The sequence below is a fragment of the Chinchilla lanigera genome, unplaced genomic scaffold, assembly GCF_000276665.1.
Source record: "Chinchilla lanigera isolate Chin_1 unplaced genomic scaffold, ChiLan1.0 scaffold00188, whole genome shotgun sequence".
In the NCBI taxonomy this organism is placed as follows: Eukaryota; Metazoa; Chordata; class Mammalia; order Rodentia; family Chinchillidae; genus Chinchilla; species Chinchilla lanigera.
In genome coordinates this window covers 799371-814845 of record NW_004955589.1, presented here as the reverse complement: position 1 = coordinate 814845, position 15475 = coordinate 799371, and the positions used below count along the sequence as shown (strand labels likewise).

At 45.1% G+C, this 15475-nt stretch overlaps 1 long non-coding RNA gene across 2 annotated transcripts; it reads right to left on the bottom strand.

The window, feature by feature from the left end:
- Positions 1-5649: 5649 nt before the first annotated feature.
- LOC102018786 lies at positions 5650-15447 on the bottom strand. Of its 2 annotated transcripts, XR_001232533.1 has the most exons (8): positions 14676-15447; positions 13844-14124; positions 12574-12603; positions 11415-11967; positions 10745-10871; positions 8482-9059; positions 6501-6682; positions 5650-6034 (listed from the first exon to the last, which is right to left on the bottom strand). It is a non-coding gene; the product is annotated as an uncharacterized LOC102018786 (long non-coding RNA). The 2 variants fall into 2 exon arrangements; XR_001232534.1 differs by lacking the exons at positions 11415-11967; positions 12574-12603 and having other exon boundaries at positions 13844-15447.
- Positions 15448-15475: the final 28 nt, after the last annotated feature.

Here is a 15475-nt window from a genome sequence, read left to right as displayed (position 1 = left end):
ACTGGAACTTTTTGAAGCTAAATTTCTAAGCCAGAAATTGATTGGCTTATTTTTTATCTCTATGAAAAGTACTTCTCACTACAAAATGTCCCAGGATGAAATATTTCCATTTTGGAAAGCTGTTTTGACATGACACAGATTTTAAAAACTTCATCAGACTGAGGAGGATAATATTCTCTGGGCTGGAAAAGCAGCTCTGCCTCCCTAACCAGCTGTGCACTGCCATGTGTGGCTGTTTCTATGGGGCTCCTAATAAGCTGAGCTTCTTCATCCCTCCATGCCAAGCTTCTGAGCTTGGGCCTGAGCTTGTGCGGGCTCTGACCCAACAGCAGATGTTTGCCTAGAGCCCTTGGCCTCTTTTCCACGCTTCAATTTAGAACTGTAGTAGCTTTGTAAGGAGTAATTGTTTCCTCTCTGTCCTGCCCCAGTTCTAAGGACCATGGCCTTGAAACTCCAAGGTTGGAGACCTAAATAGTCTCTCGCCCCTTGCTCCTGAGGAAAATCCTTGGTCTGGTGGAGGAGGAAAGAGCTGTTTCTTGAAGGTGAGCAGCTTCTAGCCCAGGTGCTCTGTTTTGGACTGGGACCTACTTTGAACGCTAAAATGTGCACAGCCTTTCTGCTGCAATCTCTTTTCCCTGGAGTCCTCTGGAACTTGAAATTGAAGGTAGATAGTAGCAGGGTAATTAATTTCCTGGCAGGGTGTTGGTCACCAAGTCTTAGGCCACAGGACCTCAGCCAACTGAGCAAAAGGAAATCAATAGTCCCTGTGACTTAATCTATTAGTTCAGTGCTGCTTGTATTCCCAGCCCTTCCTGCCTCCCACAAGGGCTCCAGGCCCTCTGCCTGCGTCTGAAGGACTCTGTGACCCTCATGTCTCTTTTGTATCTTTTGGTTTGTGTCTGTGTTTTAACTGATCTGCTGTGTAAAGTATATTCCTCAGTTAGGAAAAGTTTTTGAACATTGGTCTATAAACCAGGCCTCTTTCCTTGGTTATATTCTTATCTCAAGATCAGGAGGTCCAAACTGACTTCCTTCCAAGCTGTCTCCCCTTTTCCATCTCCCACTTCCTCTTAGTAGAGGCGTCACCCTTCTTTGATCTAGACTCGATATTTTCAAGCCATTTTTGACTCCTCTTGCCATGCCTTTTTCCAATTATATTGCTCATGACCGTGCCCTGTTTCTCTTTTCAAATGTCTCTCAGATGTGCCCCTTTCCGTATGCACAGTCTGGCCTTAGCCCACCTCTTAAAGCCAGGATTACCACAGACGCCAGTCCTTGCTTGCCTTTTCTCTGCCTCAAATCCACCCTTATCAAGGTTTGTGGAATCCTTTTCCCACGGTTTCATCCTATCAGTTGGGGCTATTTAGCCAGGACGAAGGAGGGCTGATGGGAAACCTAAGTGTCTCCAAGGAGCTGAAAGACTGTCCCTTAGGAAGAGCAGTTTTGCTTCACTAGCTCCAGAGGGCAAGAAAGTGGACCAGGAAGGTGCATTGTCTTTTCAAGTGGCAAGTTTCCCTACGTACAGCAACATCCCTGATGGGAAACAGTATAACATGGTAAGGACAAATAGAAAGCACCTAGAAATAACCTTTATTTGAGATGTGGATGATCTCTGAAAAAAACTGAACAAATTTTCTTGAAAAACATGGGAAAATTGGAAGAAAAATTTCCCTAGATATGAAAATTAAAATTGTAAAGATCTCATTCTGTGGTTTTGTGTAATTACCATAAATTGCACTGTAATTCAATAGAGTCTGTTTAGAATTGGATATAGCTATTTTAAAATTCATCTGGAGGAACAAACAGAAAAAAGTAAAGGAAAAATTTAAAGGTAGAGCTTAACTGGGAAGAGTATTACTCTTGGCAACCAGTAAAACATTATGTAATTTATACATCAATTTTACAGATTAGTTAGACAGAAATAGACTCAATTTTATACAAGCATTTAAAAAGGATAAAAAAAGCGTTACAACTCAATGGGGGAAAATGTTGGTTAAACTTTTGGTGAAAAGGATGCTAATTACCCTGATTTTATCACTGCATATTGTATACATGTATTGAAATATCACTCTGAACCTCATGAATGTATACAATTATTTTATTTTAGTTTGTCTTTTTTTGAGACAGGGTCTCGATATGCAGTTCGGGCTGGCCTTGAGCTCACTTTGTTGGCTAGGCTGGCCTCAAGCTCCCACTCCCAGCGCCACGCTGACTCGGTTCAGCTGGGTGTTACAAGTTGCCCACCAGTCGTCAGTCCACCACATATACTTTTAGAGCATTGTCTATGTTGGATTACAATAAATTTTTTTCTCTCTTTTTTCCTATTGCCTACAGGGATTATGGAAAACAGTCAAACAGATGGTTTTGGAGTTTCAGGCCACAGTTGGCTGGCTCCAAGGCAGAGACAGCACGGTAGGATATGGTGGAGGAAAGCTGCTTACTTCACGGCCACCAGAAAGAAGAAAGCTAGAACTGTAATATTAAAGGTCATGAAAGAAAAAAGAAATTTTTTTTGGTACCAGGAATCAAACTTAGGACCTTGTGCTTGCCCAGCAAGCACTGTGCTGCTGAGCTATATCCCCAGCCCATGAAGGAAAATATTGCAGCTCATACAAATGTAGACTTCCTGAATTAAAAAACTATAAAGAAGGGGCTGGGGATTTAGCTCAGCGGCAAAGTGCCTGCCTGGCAAGCGCAAGGTTGTGAGTTCGGTTCCGGTACCAGAGAAAAACCAAAAAACCAAAAAAAAAAAACCAAACCAAACAAACAAACAAAAACTATAAAGAGGCCAAAAGAATGAGGAGTTAGGAGAGGTAAGTGGTTGCAGAGGCAACATTTTTATTGATAAACAAATTGATAGAAATGCTAGTATCCCACTAAATCCATGGTCAAGAAAAGAAGGGAGAGTTCAAAAGAGTTATTAAGCGCCCCACTCTTCAGGCCACTGTGCCTTTCACCTAAGATTCGAGTGGGGCTGCCGCAGGGAGCAAGACAAGTACGGTCCTGCCCTGTGAGATCTTGTGCTGTGTACGATAATGTCGGCTGCAGGTCAGAGATTATGCCACTACCATTGGATCCGTCTTCCTGGTGCAGGTACCAGAACAGTCCAGAGACTCCAGGCTTGGCTGAGGCCTCATTCAAGCAGCTGCAAGGAGGCTCATCAAAGACCCAGTTTCTTTTCACTTCTCAATATACAACAGGTTTGCTGTGGTGCTTATTATAACCACATGAAATGCTAAGCAACATGTGTCCAGCGATAGAGGAATGGGGAAGCGCACTTTACTAGGAGGCAGCCGCTCTGGGATATTAGGCGTTTACTACAAATGGCTGTTATGAAGCCTGTGTCACACCAGGAACAGTGCCCAGAATGTTAAGTGTGGGAAAGTGGGACACAAAATTTTATGGAGCCTTATTCCAGCTTGACAAAAGGAAGAAATGTTTCTAAAGAGACTAGAAAAGTACACCTAAATGTTAATCATGTTAGTGGGGTTGGTTGCCATTTATTTATTTGTGCATGTATGAATGTATTACTTTCAGTCTTTGTAAAGAATGGCGCAAGGTGGACACCAGCCAAGACCACCAGGCTTGTGTGAAGGCAACATGGTGTGGAGTTTATTTTTATTTTTTATTTTTTATTTTGTTTTTTTCCGGTACTGGAGAATCAAACTCACGATCTTGTGCTTGCCAGGCAGGCGCTGTGCCGCTGAGCTAAATCCCCAGTCCCTGGTGTGGAGTTTATTGTGCCTGGGGATAGGCAAGCAGAGAGTGAGAAGTCCATCTGGTGGGAACAAAGAGAAGCGGGCTTCTTTATAAGACTTGAAAGAAGGCAAGGGACCTTAGGTGGGAAGAGCTTAGTAAACATCAGTGGTCCAAAGTTCTCTAAATGTCCGGTGCCTCAGTGGGCAAAGTCCTGGTGTAAATGTTTGGGTGTCTTTAGATGTCCTGGTGCTTGGAAGATTCCTTGTTCTATCTTATCTTTTTTTAATGACATCCTCTCCGGTGTTTGCCGAAGGCAGCGCTTGTGGGATTGTAGTTTTTGCGGGGAACAATTGCTGCTGACAAACAGGTTAGTGCTGGGAGAGTCGTGTCTGAGTTGAGCCTGACAGTCTTTGTATCCCAAAAGTCTCAGTGTCCGCTCTCCTCTGCAGCGAGGCACATCCCCGTTGCCTTCCGCATATCCTGGGATTGTTCCCCTTGGTTTTTTGTTTTGTTTGGGGGTATTTTTTTTATGCTTGCTGGTATTATTATTATTTTTTTTTCTTTTGTCTTTTTGAGACAGGGTCTCGCTATGCAGTTCAGGCTGGCCTTGAGTTCACTTTGTAGCCCAGGCTGGTCTCAAACTTGCAGTGATCCTCCTGCCTCAGCCTCCTGAGTGCTGGGATTACAGGCGTGCACCACCACACCCAGTACTGATATTATTTCCAAGATTACAGGCGTGCACCACTCTTCCTGGTGGGATTAAAGTGTCTTTCAGCTCAGCTCTAAAATTACAAGTGTCTGTGGGAGAAGAAGATGAAGTTTTCTGAACACTTTTAGTCAACCAGTTAACCGGAAAACAAGATATTTTTCTTTTGCCAAGAGAAAGCACTCCTTCACTCCCAGGTTGCAACCGCTAGAGGGCAGCAGATCTACGAGCACCTGGGCAGGTGGCCATCCCAGGCCACGCAGGAAGAGGCGTTGCCTGTCTCCTCAGACCTGTCTGGGTCTCTGGAGTTTTCCTACTATAAATCTCAAACTCAGCTTTTGCGCAAAGGGCAGGCAGCCAGGTGAGGAAGATGAAGGAGTAGTTTTGCAAATTAGGCCTGACACCGGAAAGATAAAGGGTAGACCTAAAAAGAAATTAGATTCCAGGAAAGTAAAAAAAATCTTTGGTATCAGGAATTGAACACAGGGCCTCACACTTGCCGGGCAGGCACTGCACTGATGAGCTATATCCCCAGCCCGAAAGTAAATATTTTACGAAAAATTGAAAACATATCTCTGTTCTAGTTTAGGTTGCAAACAGCTCATATCACCAGAGGCAGAGATCTGGGAGGATTTACAGAGTAGTAAAATTTTTGGTAAACTGAAAGATGATTTTAAAAACTCATTTGCAAGCCTTGTGCATAAGGCCCACAACTTCAAGCACCATTGCCTCTCCCTACATTTTAAGCGGTGATGCCTCTCCCTGTCTTGTCTTCTCATAAAAACAGGGAATTCATTCCTAATTTCTCCAAGTTTGGTGTGTGTTTAGGTAAAAGACCTAATCTCTGATCTTCAGGCTCCCTCTTAAAAGAAAAGTAGAGATTGGATTAAAGTCTCTCTCTTTCTCTTTCTTTTTTCCCTTTGCACTGAGCTACCCTCATCTCCCCTTTATTTTTTATTTTGAAACTGGGTCTTGCCAAGTCATTAAGTTGCCCTGGCTAGACTCCAAATTTTAATGCTCCTGCTTCAGCCTCCAAGATTACAGGTGTGCACCACTCTTCCTGGTTGGATTAAAGTGTCTTTCAGCTCAGCTCTAAAATTACAAGTGTGCATAAGGCTTATGTGTATGAGTACTCCTCAAGTTCCCTGAGAAATTTCAGCTCATTTTGCTCATGCTTAGTAAATGCTTACTTGAGAAATAATTGGTTCTGAAAGTCTGTAGAAAGCTCAGCCAAGCCCTGCCACTAATTTTTATTTTTATTTTTTTCTGGAGAGGATGAAATAACTAGAAATACGCTGTGTCCGCTGAATGAAGAACACTGTTCTGGGCATCTGAAGGGGAAAAAGGAAAGAAAGGAAGATCGGCAGGGGTGGTCTGGAGTGCTGGGTGCTAGTGTGGCTTATCCTGCCACCTTGAGGTGGGTGGGCCTTCACTTCTCTGAGGCCTGCTTCGCTGTTCCTTCAAATACCAGGTTCCTCATAATCCAGTCCCAATCACATTTCAGAGTATCACAACTGCTTGAAGATTCAGATGAGCCTTCCAGTGGCTTTTTCAAACACACGGGACTTGGATCCTTTGAGACGACAGTTTGTGTCAGTAGCCTATAATCATGCAGAACACCCGGCGCACCTGCAGGACAGATGAGGTTATGATCTCTACGTAGAAACCTAACCGCGCTTACTCAGGGAGCTGCAGAGCCAGGGCTTTGAGGGGCGATGGTTGGGAGAAGTTGCGCCCTTTACTTACTTAGCCTCCTTTCTGGACGCTGCTACCTGGCCATTTGTCTCTGAGCCACGCCATGCCCTCCTTCACCTCTCTGCTTTCCCATATGTGGTTCTTTCTGCCTGGAATTAATTCTTTCCCTTGTCTTTATCTACTGGGAAGTTTTCGGTCATCCTTCCAACCCCCACTCAGATGACACCTGTGTGGTAAGGCCTTCCCTGCTTCCCCCAGAACCCCCCAGGCAATGTTCATTGCTCTGGGCTCCCCAGTGGCTTCTACAAGACTCATCACACTGTACAGTACGTGTTTGTTTTCACGTCTGCCTCTCCCCGCAGACCTGAGAATCCCCAAAGGGCAGGAGTTGATTGCTTACCTCCCTGTTCCCGACTCTGGCCCATGTCTGGCAGGTTGTGGGTCTTTCATCGATGCTGAGAGGATAAAGTGATTCCCTTTCCTGTCACCAGCGAGATGTTTTGCCAAGTAGTTGACCAGGATCATTGAAGAAAAGACCATCACTCCTAAAGGAGCCCTGGGGCAGGTGCCTGGCATCAGGAGCTAAAAGCAGATAATTGGAGGTTAACACTTAGTGTCTGTGTGCGGGACAGCATACCTCATTCAAAACCTGTCTGAGGCCGTCTGTTTTGTTTTTATGGTCCTGGGGATGCAGCCCAGGACCTTGCACGTGCTAGGCAAGTGCTCTGCCACTGAGCTAGGGGCCCAGCCATTGGAGGCTGCTCAGGATCTATTTTAATCACAGAAGAGGGTTACATGGAAGGAGAAACTTTCTGATGTGTGATTAAGCTCTGGGGCAGGAGCTTGGGGAATGGTAGCCTCTTGTTGAAGATCTTCATGACTTTTTCAGAAAACCTGTCTGGAGCATGTAGGTTAAATACGAATAGATGACTTCTGATTCAAGTTTATGTAATGGATTGGAATGGCTCTTGCTCAGCTCTGAGCATGGGACATGCCGTTGGGCTTTGGTACCAGGAATCAAACTCAGGGTGGGATGACCTGGCCCTGCCTGCTGCCCAGTTGCTCTCCAGCTCCTCTCAGCCTTGCCTCATTTCCAAACATCTGATAGGCCTAACGATTCCTACAGTGTCAGTAGATACAGACCTTGTGAGGGCTGTTAACACCCAGGGGTGCTCAGCACGCGTGCTTCTCTTGGCCTCCTCTCCCAGGGCTCTCGGGGATCAGGGGAGCCAGCAGGTTGAAGTAGAAGACAAAGGAAGAAAGGCTCAGGTGGCCTTCAAGGGCAAAGGTAAGAGGGTAGCAGTGGACTCCATTCTGAGCAGTGGCTCCCTTGCACAGAGGGAGGTTTTTTATTTTTCTTCTGGTACTAGAGGTTTAACTCAGGACCTTCTCACTAAGCTACATCCCCAGCCCATTTCATTTCATTTCATTTCATTTCACAGAGGGTCTCACTAAGTCACCAAGTTACCCATGCTGGGCTCAAACTTTTGATCCTCCTGCCTCAGCCCCTCAAAGGGCTGGGATTACAGGTGTACACCACCACCCCCAGCTAGTATTGGGGATTGAACCCAAGGATGTTCCATCACTGAGCTACATTCCCAGCCCTTTTTAAAAACATTAATTAATCAATACTTTGAGAGAGGATCTTGCTAAGTTGTACAGGCTTCTCTCGAACTTCTGATCCTCTTGCCTCAGCCTCCAGAGTTACTGGGATTACAGGCAAGTGATGCCATGCTTGGAAGTAGAGTTTCTTGAATAGCACTTGATTCAAAATAGCTGTGGGTACAGACATGATGATGTGCACCTGGAGTCCCTGCACTTGGGGAGCTGAGGCAGGAGGTTCGTTTGCACTCAGGAGTTCAAGGCCAGCTGGGAAAATATAGTGAGATCCTGTCTCAAAACCAAGAAAACAAGCAAACAAACAGTAAATTTGAGGAAAGCAGGGAGGGGAGGATGGAAGTGATAGTCAAGGCTGGAAAATGGTTATCATCCAAAATAAATAGGCCGCTGGGGATATAGCTCAGTGGCACAAGTGCCTGTCTGGCAAGTACAAGGTCCTGAGTTCGAATCCTGGTACCTAAATAAATAAATAAGCAAACGTTCCAACATTATGGTGATTACAGAAAGCCATGAACTTACATTTTTTAAAGATGAGCACAATTTTGTTGCTCTATATCTTAAGTAGTCTTGCTGTTTTAACCTTTGTTGTGGGGAGGTTGAGACAGGGTCTCCCTAGGTAGCTCAGGCTGGCCTTGAATTCATGGCAGTCCTCCTGCCTCAGCCTCCCAAGTCCTGGGATTTAATGCATGCACCACTATGCCCAGCTGTTTTAACATTTTTTTTATTGTGGTAAAATATACATAAAATAACATCATTTTTACCATTTTAAAGTGTATGGTTCAGTGGCATCAATACATTTACACTGCTGTATAACCACCACCATCACCATCCATCTCTGGGACCTTTCATCCTTGAGGTTTATTTCAGCTCACAGTTTTAGTCCGCTGGGGCAAGGCAGGCAGACAGGCTGTAAGACTCTGGTGAAGGAAAGCAGCTCACATCATGGGGGCCAGGAAGCCAAGAAAGGAGAAAAGAGCCAGGGGCTGTGCCCTTCCTGGTCACACTCCCAGTGACCCACCTCTTCTGACCAGACACCACCTCCCAGCAGCAGTCTGCTCAGGTGTCTCATGGTTTAATCACTTTCCAGAAGCCGATGAGCCCCTGCGGCTCTTGGAGGACATCTAGATACGAACCACAACAGCTGCTTTGTGAGCCACATGGAACATCTGTCTTTCTGTGGCTGGCTTGTTCATTTAGCATTATATCTTTAAGGTTCATCTGTATTGTAGAATGTGTCTCAGTGTTTCATTAAACTGTTTTGATGACAGTGACCTGTGAAGTCTTATTTCACCTGGGTGATGAAGTGGACACCATCATTTCTAGAGCTGGAGAAACCAAGCTGAAGAGAAACACATTGGGTACATTTAGCTGCGTGGCCAATCCACCCTGCCCTACCCCTCTCTGTTTCCACTTTTGTTTTGGCAGAGCCCTGTTTCGTCCTCCTACTCACTGGCGAGGAATGAGCACAAGGACAAATCTAGTCTCAGCCCCACAAGTGAGTCTTGATTAGTTTGTCAATCATGGTACTTTTGGTTCCTTTGCCAGTAACTGGTTTAACAGATTAGCAGATGAAATACTTCTGGCTCATGAGACATGAAAAAGAGCAGACTCAAGGCTACTATGCAGGGTTTATCTACAAGTGGGCACGAAAAAATTTCTATTTTCCGTTTTCAGCATTGAGATCGTGTGTGGGGGTGGTGTCTGGAGCTCAGCAGCCACCTTGACACCATGACAGGAGTTAGCCAAGTGGCCCAGATGATACACGGAAGATGTGCATCCTCTATGTGACCGAGATGCTGAATGAACTGTCTGGCACTCCTCGCTGTTAGTCTTGCTACTTCTTTGAGGTCACACATTATTGTTTAAACTACTTTTGAATTTTCTGCAGTCAAAAGCCTCCTAGTGACATATTAGGGTTAAAATTAAACAGAAAGAATGCAGACGACTCAAGCCTCACATCTTTCCCACTGGATGACAGAAACAACTCAGAACTCTTACTGGTTTTCTGTCTGTTTGTTTGTTTGTTTTGTTTTATTATGGGAACACTTGACCTATACTTATTTCTCAGCTATTGGCTTGAGTTTGATTTTGAGAGAGAAAGAGGGAGATACTGGGGAAAACAGAGACACAGCTAACAGAGTGACAGCTGCCTAGGAAGTTACCCTGGAAGGATGGAGTGCAATGGTATCTGCGGTGAGGAGGAATGACATAATAAAGCAGAACAGGGTGGCTCTCAGGGCCAGAGCTCGGCTCTCCGATGGGAAACCCAGAAAATCTCAGAGAGTGGTATGTGGCAAAGTGAAAGACAGGTGCGTGGTATGAAGACCACCAGGTGAAGAACTCTGAAGTTCGACAGTGGCGGAACGCTGACAGAGAGCTGAGAGGATTCGGTGTGCTGGTGCTCACTGAAGCAACGCATGGGCACCTGGCAAGCCTTCTCCTTGCCGCGTGCCCTGGGCCTGTGACCCAGGTTTGGATCATCACATTCACTCAGACAACTTGAATCAATCCAAGGGGTTGATAGACAGACCAGCGATCTTTGGGAAACTACACAGAAGCTGAGGAAAGTAAGGGCATTTTTGCTGAGACAAAAAGAAGCAGAGATAAGTAAGAATGGGAGGCAGAGGCAAAAGAGAGAAGTAGCCCTAAGTCCTCCACGCCAGACCCTAAGCCCTTGGCTCTGTCACATTTGTTTTAAATCTATGAATTGCCCAGTGTGGCCAATTATAGTTCCCAACCACAGCCACCACCTCATAGCTCATCCCACGTGCTCTAATTATAATGCAGCACGGACACTCCTGTCACCAGGTAATGGTGTTTATGTCCTCTCCCCTCACAGCTGGGCAGAACCCTGTGACTTGACTGTATGGTAGAAGCAATGCTATCTGACCATCAAAGTCATAAAGGCGCTTTATTCTCTCTGGACATTCTCTTGGGTCCTCTCCACAAGCTAGAAGAAGCTGACAGGCCATGTAAGGAAGCCATGTGTGGGCTCAGACAACAGTCGGCTTTGGCACCACTCACATTTCCAGATGCTGCCACACCCCAGCCATGTAGTTGCCCTTAGCCTTTGTATCTTCCCGAGGGCATCATGATGCACAGACAAGCCGTCCCCACTGTGTCCCATTTGAGCTTCTGAGCCACAGAATCCCTGAACATAGAATGGCAGGATAAGTCATATGTGGCCTGTTCCTTGTTTTTTGTTTTTTTTTTTTCTTTTCTTTTTGAGACAGGGTTTCACTATGCAGTTCAGGCTGACCTTGAGCTCACTTTGTAGCACTGGCTGGTCTCGAACTCACAACAATCCTCCTGCCTCAGCCTCCCGAGTGCTGGGATTACAAGGGTGCACCACCATGCCTGGCCTGTTCCTTGTTTTTAAGAAGCTTATGTTCAGATAGGAAAAGTAAAGTTAAACTAAATTTTATGATATTGTGGCCTACACTGAGTGGTGCTGATCATAAATGCACTAGGAGGCTCATTAGTTATTGTTGTGTAACAAATCACTACAATTCAGCAGTTTAAAATGTGCATTCAGGCTATGCCTGTAATCGCGGCACTTGTCAGGCTGAGGCAGGAGGATCACCTTTGAGGACAGCCTGGGCTGCATAGAGAGTTCAAGGCCAGCCTGAACTATATATCGAGACCCTGTCTCAAAAGACAAACAAACAGTCAAACAGCACATTTAGGATCTCACAGTTTTGGTTGATTTCAGGAGTCAAGGTACTGGCTGGGCTGTCTTCTTCTTTCCTCCATTTCTTTTTTTATTTTTATTTTTAAAACTGTCTTAATAAGTTGCCCAGGCTGGCCTCAAATTTGTGATTCTCCTGCCTCAGTCTCTGGAGAGCTGGGCTAACAGACATGTGCCACCATGCCCATGGTGGAGTGCTCCTCTGTGGAGCTCAGGATCTTCTGAGATCACGCTGTTGTCAGCAGGATTTCGTAAGGGTACCGGGCTGAGGGCAAGTTTCCTTGTTGTCCCTGGGGGCCGCTGTCTGGGGCACCCCGGAGCTCTCTGCCTCCTGGTGTCTCCATAGGCAGCTGGGCCAACAGAAGACCCTCTTGTCTGATCGACTAGGAAGCAGTGCAGGGTTATGTGGTGTGACAGAGCCGTGGGGGTGACGCATCATCACCTTTGCCATATTTTATTGCCCAGAAGCATGCTTCAGTTTCCACTCGCCCTCAGGGGAGGGGATTGTGCAAGAGCATGACTCACTGGAGGCCACCTGGAGGGGTATGTGCCTCTGAAACTTAGAAAAGAGAGATGTCAGAGTGAATTGGAATCCTCAGGGGAAGCTGATGGAGGGACTTCTGTGAGGGCTTGGAAGGGAGGAGATTTCAGACCATTAAAGAGGAAGTGGAAAGAGGAGGAACCTCACAGGCCTTGTGAGTGCAAGTGCAGACGTTTGGTTCTCACCTAAGCAGTTCCTACGCAGGAAGGGCTGGGAAACCTGCTGACTCTGTAGACCAAGAGCACAAGGAATTCTTTCTTATTTAACCAAAAAGAAGCTTGATAGTGAAGAAGCAGTGTCCTGGCCTTGAGGTCAGAACATCTGGGTTCAAAGACCAGTTTTGCTATTAATTAGCAGTGTGATTTGGGGCCTGCTGGTTATCTGAGCCTGGTTTCTCATGAATGCTTCTATTTACATGGTTAATTGCAACAAAAAACCAGCTCTTGGATGGAAAGCACTCTGCAAACCATCCAGTCCTATTTCTGAAGGCAGCTTCACTGTGTGCCAGGACAGGAGGGAGAATCACTAGAGCCCAGGAGCTGAGAGCAGTCAGGGCAAAACAGCAAAAGCTTGTCTCAAAAACCAAACCACGCTGGGGATATAGCTCAGTGGCACAGCACCTACCTGGCATGTGCGGGGTCCTGAGTTCTATTCCTGATGCAAAAAAAAAAAAAAAAACAAAAACCAAACTAAACCCTCTCAAGATTCCCTGGGTCCCCAGTTCTCTGCTCCTAATCTTCCCCCCGGTGTCTCCTAAATGGGGTGGGGGAGACTCCCCGGGTCCTGGCCTGGGTGCCCCTCTCATTCCACTCCATGCTTTTCCTTGATCTCTCATCTGCCACTGCCTGGAGCCAAAGGCTCCCAAATCCATGTGGCCCAGACCACTCCCCGAACCACAAGATTCATGCACCCAGCACATTACTAAACAATTCCTCTTGAATCTCCTACAAGCCCCTCATAGCCACAGGCCCCAAACTAAACTCAGTATCTCCCCTGCAAACCTCTTCTTCCTTTTCAGGCCTCGTCTTGGGGAACCTTACATCATTCCTTCCTCCCCCACCCTCACACCTGAGATCCTAAGTGGTCACCAACTTCCTCTCCTCTGTGTCCCCCTCCTTGTATTCCCACAGCTACTGCCCTAGTTTGAATCTCATTAATTCTCACCCGAATCACCACTATTGCTTCTTAAGTGATCTTCTTCCTACCTCCATTCATTCTCCACACATTCTGCAGAGGGAACTTATTGAAGCATAAATTTGATAATACTGCTGCTGCTCTGTTTAAAAGCAGTTAGAGGCTCCTAAATTCTTAGAAATGAAATTCAAACTCCTGGACACTACACTCCATATCTGAAAACCTCGCAGATCAAACTCTTGCCCACCTCCCCATCTACTTCCTGCCCTGTTCCCTCCACTCCCATCCTACTGACTGGATGTCCTCATACCGTGCCGTGCTCTTTCAAATGTCTGCATACGCCATTCTCCTTGTCAGAAATGCCGTAACTCCCATCCTTCTCTGCCTCAGTGACTCCTCTCATGGATGATTCAGCTCAGCTCTCCCATTTCACAGAACAGCTTCCCTAACTCCTCCCGCTCTGGGCTTGCAGGGCCCTGCTCCATGCTGTCCGGCAGCCTGTGCAGGCCTCTGCCACCATGTCCTTATGCTGAATTGCGATTATTTTGTCTTTTACTGTCTCTCCTGCTAGACTATGAGTTCTTGAGAACAGTAATGGTGTCTTATTTTATGTTGTAATTTTGGTGATCTACTTTTTCTTCCAGTTTGAACTTCCCTGTATATTTCCTATATTTAATTTTTGAACAGGCAAAACACTCATACAACTGAAAATTCAGAGGTTAGAGAACAGTAACAGAACAGAACAAAGTGAAAAACCTACCTGGTCCCTGTCACCAGCCCAGCTGTCCAATCTCCCTTCTCAGTAGCTCTCAGTGTGTGAATGCTTCTAAAGATATAAGCACACACGGTTCCTCTTACACACAAATGCTGCTGTGGTCCATAGTCCGTGCTGTACCTTCTTTCACTTAACCATGCACCACCTCCGTGAGCTCATTCTGTTCCGGTGCACGAAGAGCTGCCTTATTTTTTGTTTGCAGGGACTCAGGTTTCCATTGTGGATGTATCGTAATTTAACCAGTGACTGTTAGGTCATTTCCATTCCTTTTTGAATAAAAAATGACTTCACTTAAGGTAACTTCACAAAAACATCATTTCACATGTGTGCAGTTGTAACAGTGGAAGGAACTCCTAGAAGGGGAGCTGCCAAGTTTGACCATGTACTATTGCCTTTTGGAAATTTGTAGATGTTATTTATCTCTGCATCCCTAGCCACTGTTACAGAATAGAACAGACATTCGGTATATTTTTATTAAATAAATAAGTGAAAAAGCTAGCTCTTTCAATGAAGTTTCCCCCTTCTGTTTTCTTTGTCTGACACCTGATTAGGTAAGCTTCTTCACATCCCAGTTACACCCAATGATTCAGGTTCAAACCAAATTTCGTTATTATTTTGGAGCTAAATTCTTATTCCAATTTATTTGTGTAACTAATCAAGATCCTTCTTCTTTAGGTTGATTGTAAAATAAGGTCATATTCATTTTTATGCTCTAATTATAATGACTTTGAGTTCGTATCCCACATTTTGTGAGCGCTCCTAAAATTTTTACTAGGTCCATCTCCTCCGCCCTCTGGCAATTCCTGGAAAGACTTACATAGTCAATAAACTCTTTCAGGGGGTTTCCTATTGATTTTACAGGTCATCAGACCTATGCTTCTCCTGGATTCATTATTTATTGGTTCTGTAACTTCTCTATGCCTCTTTATTCATCTATAAAATAGAGAACATTATAGGGTGGTAAGGATTTAATGAGATAATAGATGTAAAGTGCTCGGAGGAGAGTTTGGCCAATAGTAATTTTTGGCCAAGAATGGATGGTTTTACTGCTATTTACTAGGGTCTTTACTCAGGCTTGTGGGTTGTGTTTGTAGTAAGCAACCTTGAAAGATGAAATAATATCTCCCTTCAGGACACAGAACAGGTTTTCTTACTGCTTCTATAAAATGGCAGCTTCCCCATGCTCAGTGTTCCTTAGCTGTGATGTAAATCCACTAAATAACACTTACCTGCGATCTTTATTCACATGGTACCTGGTAGGTAAGAGGAACTGACACAAATATGCAGATACTCATGTTACTTCCTGTGTTGTGAATAATAGTCCTGTGTCTCTGAACCAGGAAACTTATGTCTTCTACAGCATCCATGAAACAGAATTAGACTAATTTATTACCTATCAGTAGGATAAACTTAAATGCCAGATCTGAGTAGTAATTGCTTAAATTATAGTATTTTCATTATTTTTGTTCTCACTCTTTTTACTTGCCTTTACCTGGTACTGTGTATAACACCCATTTTTGTGTTTTCTTTTGTTGTTGTTGTTTTTTTTGTTTGTTTGTTTTGGTTTTTTTCTGGTACTGGGAATCAAACTCACGACCTTGCGCTTGCCAGGCAGGC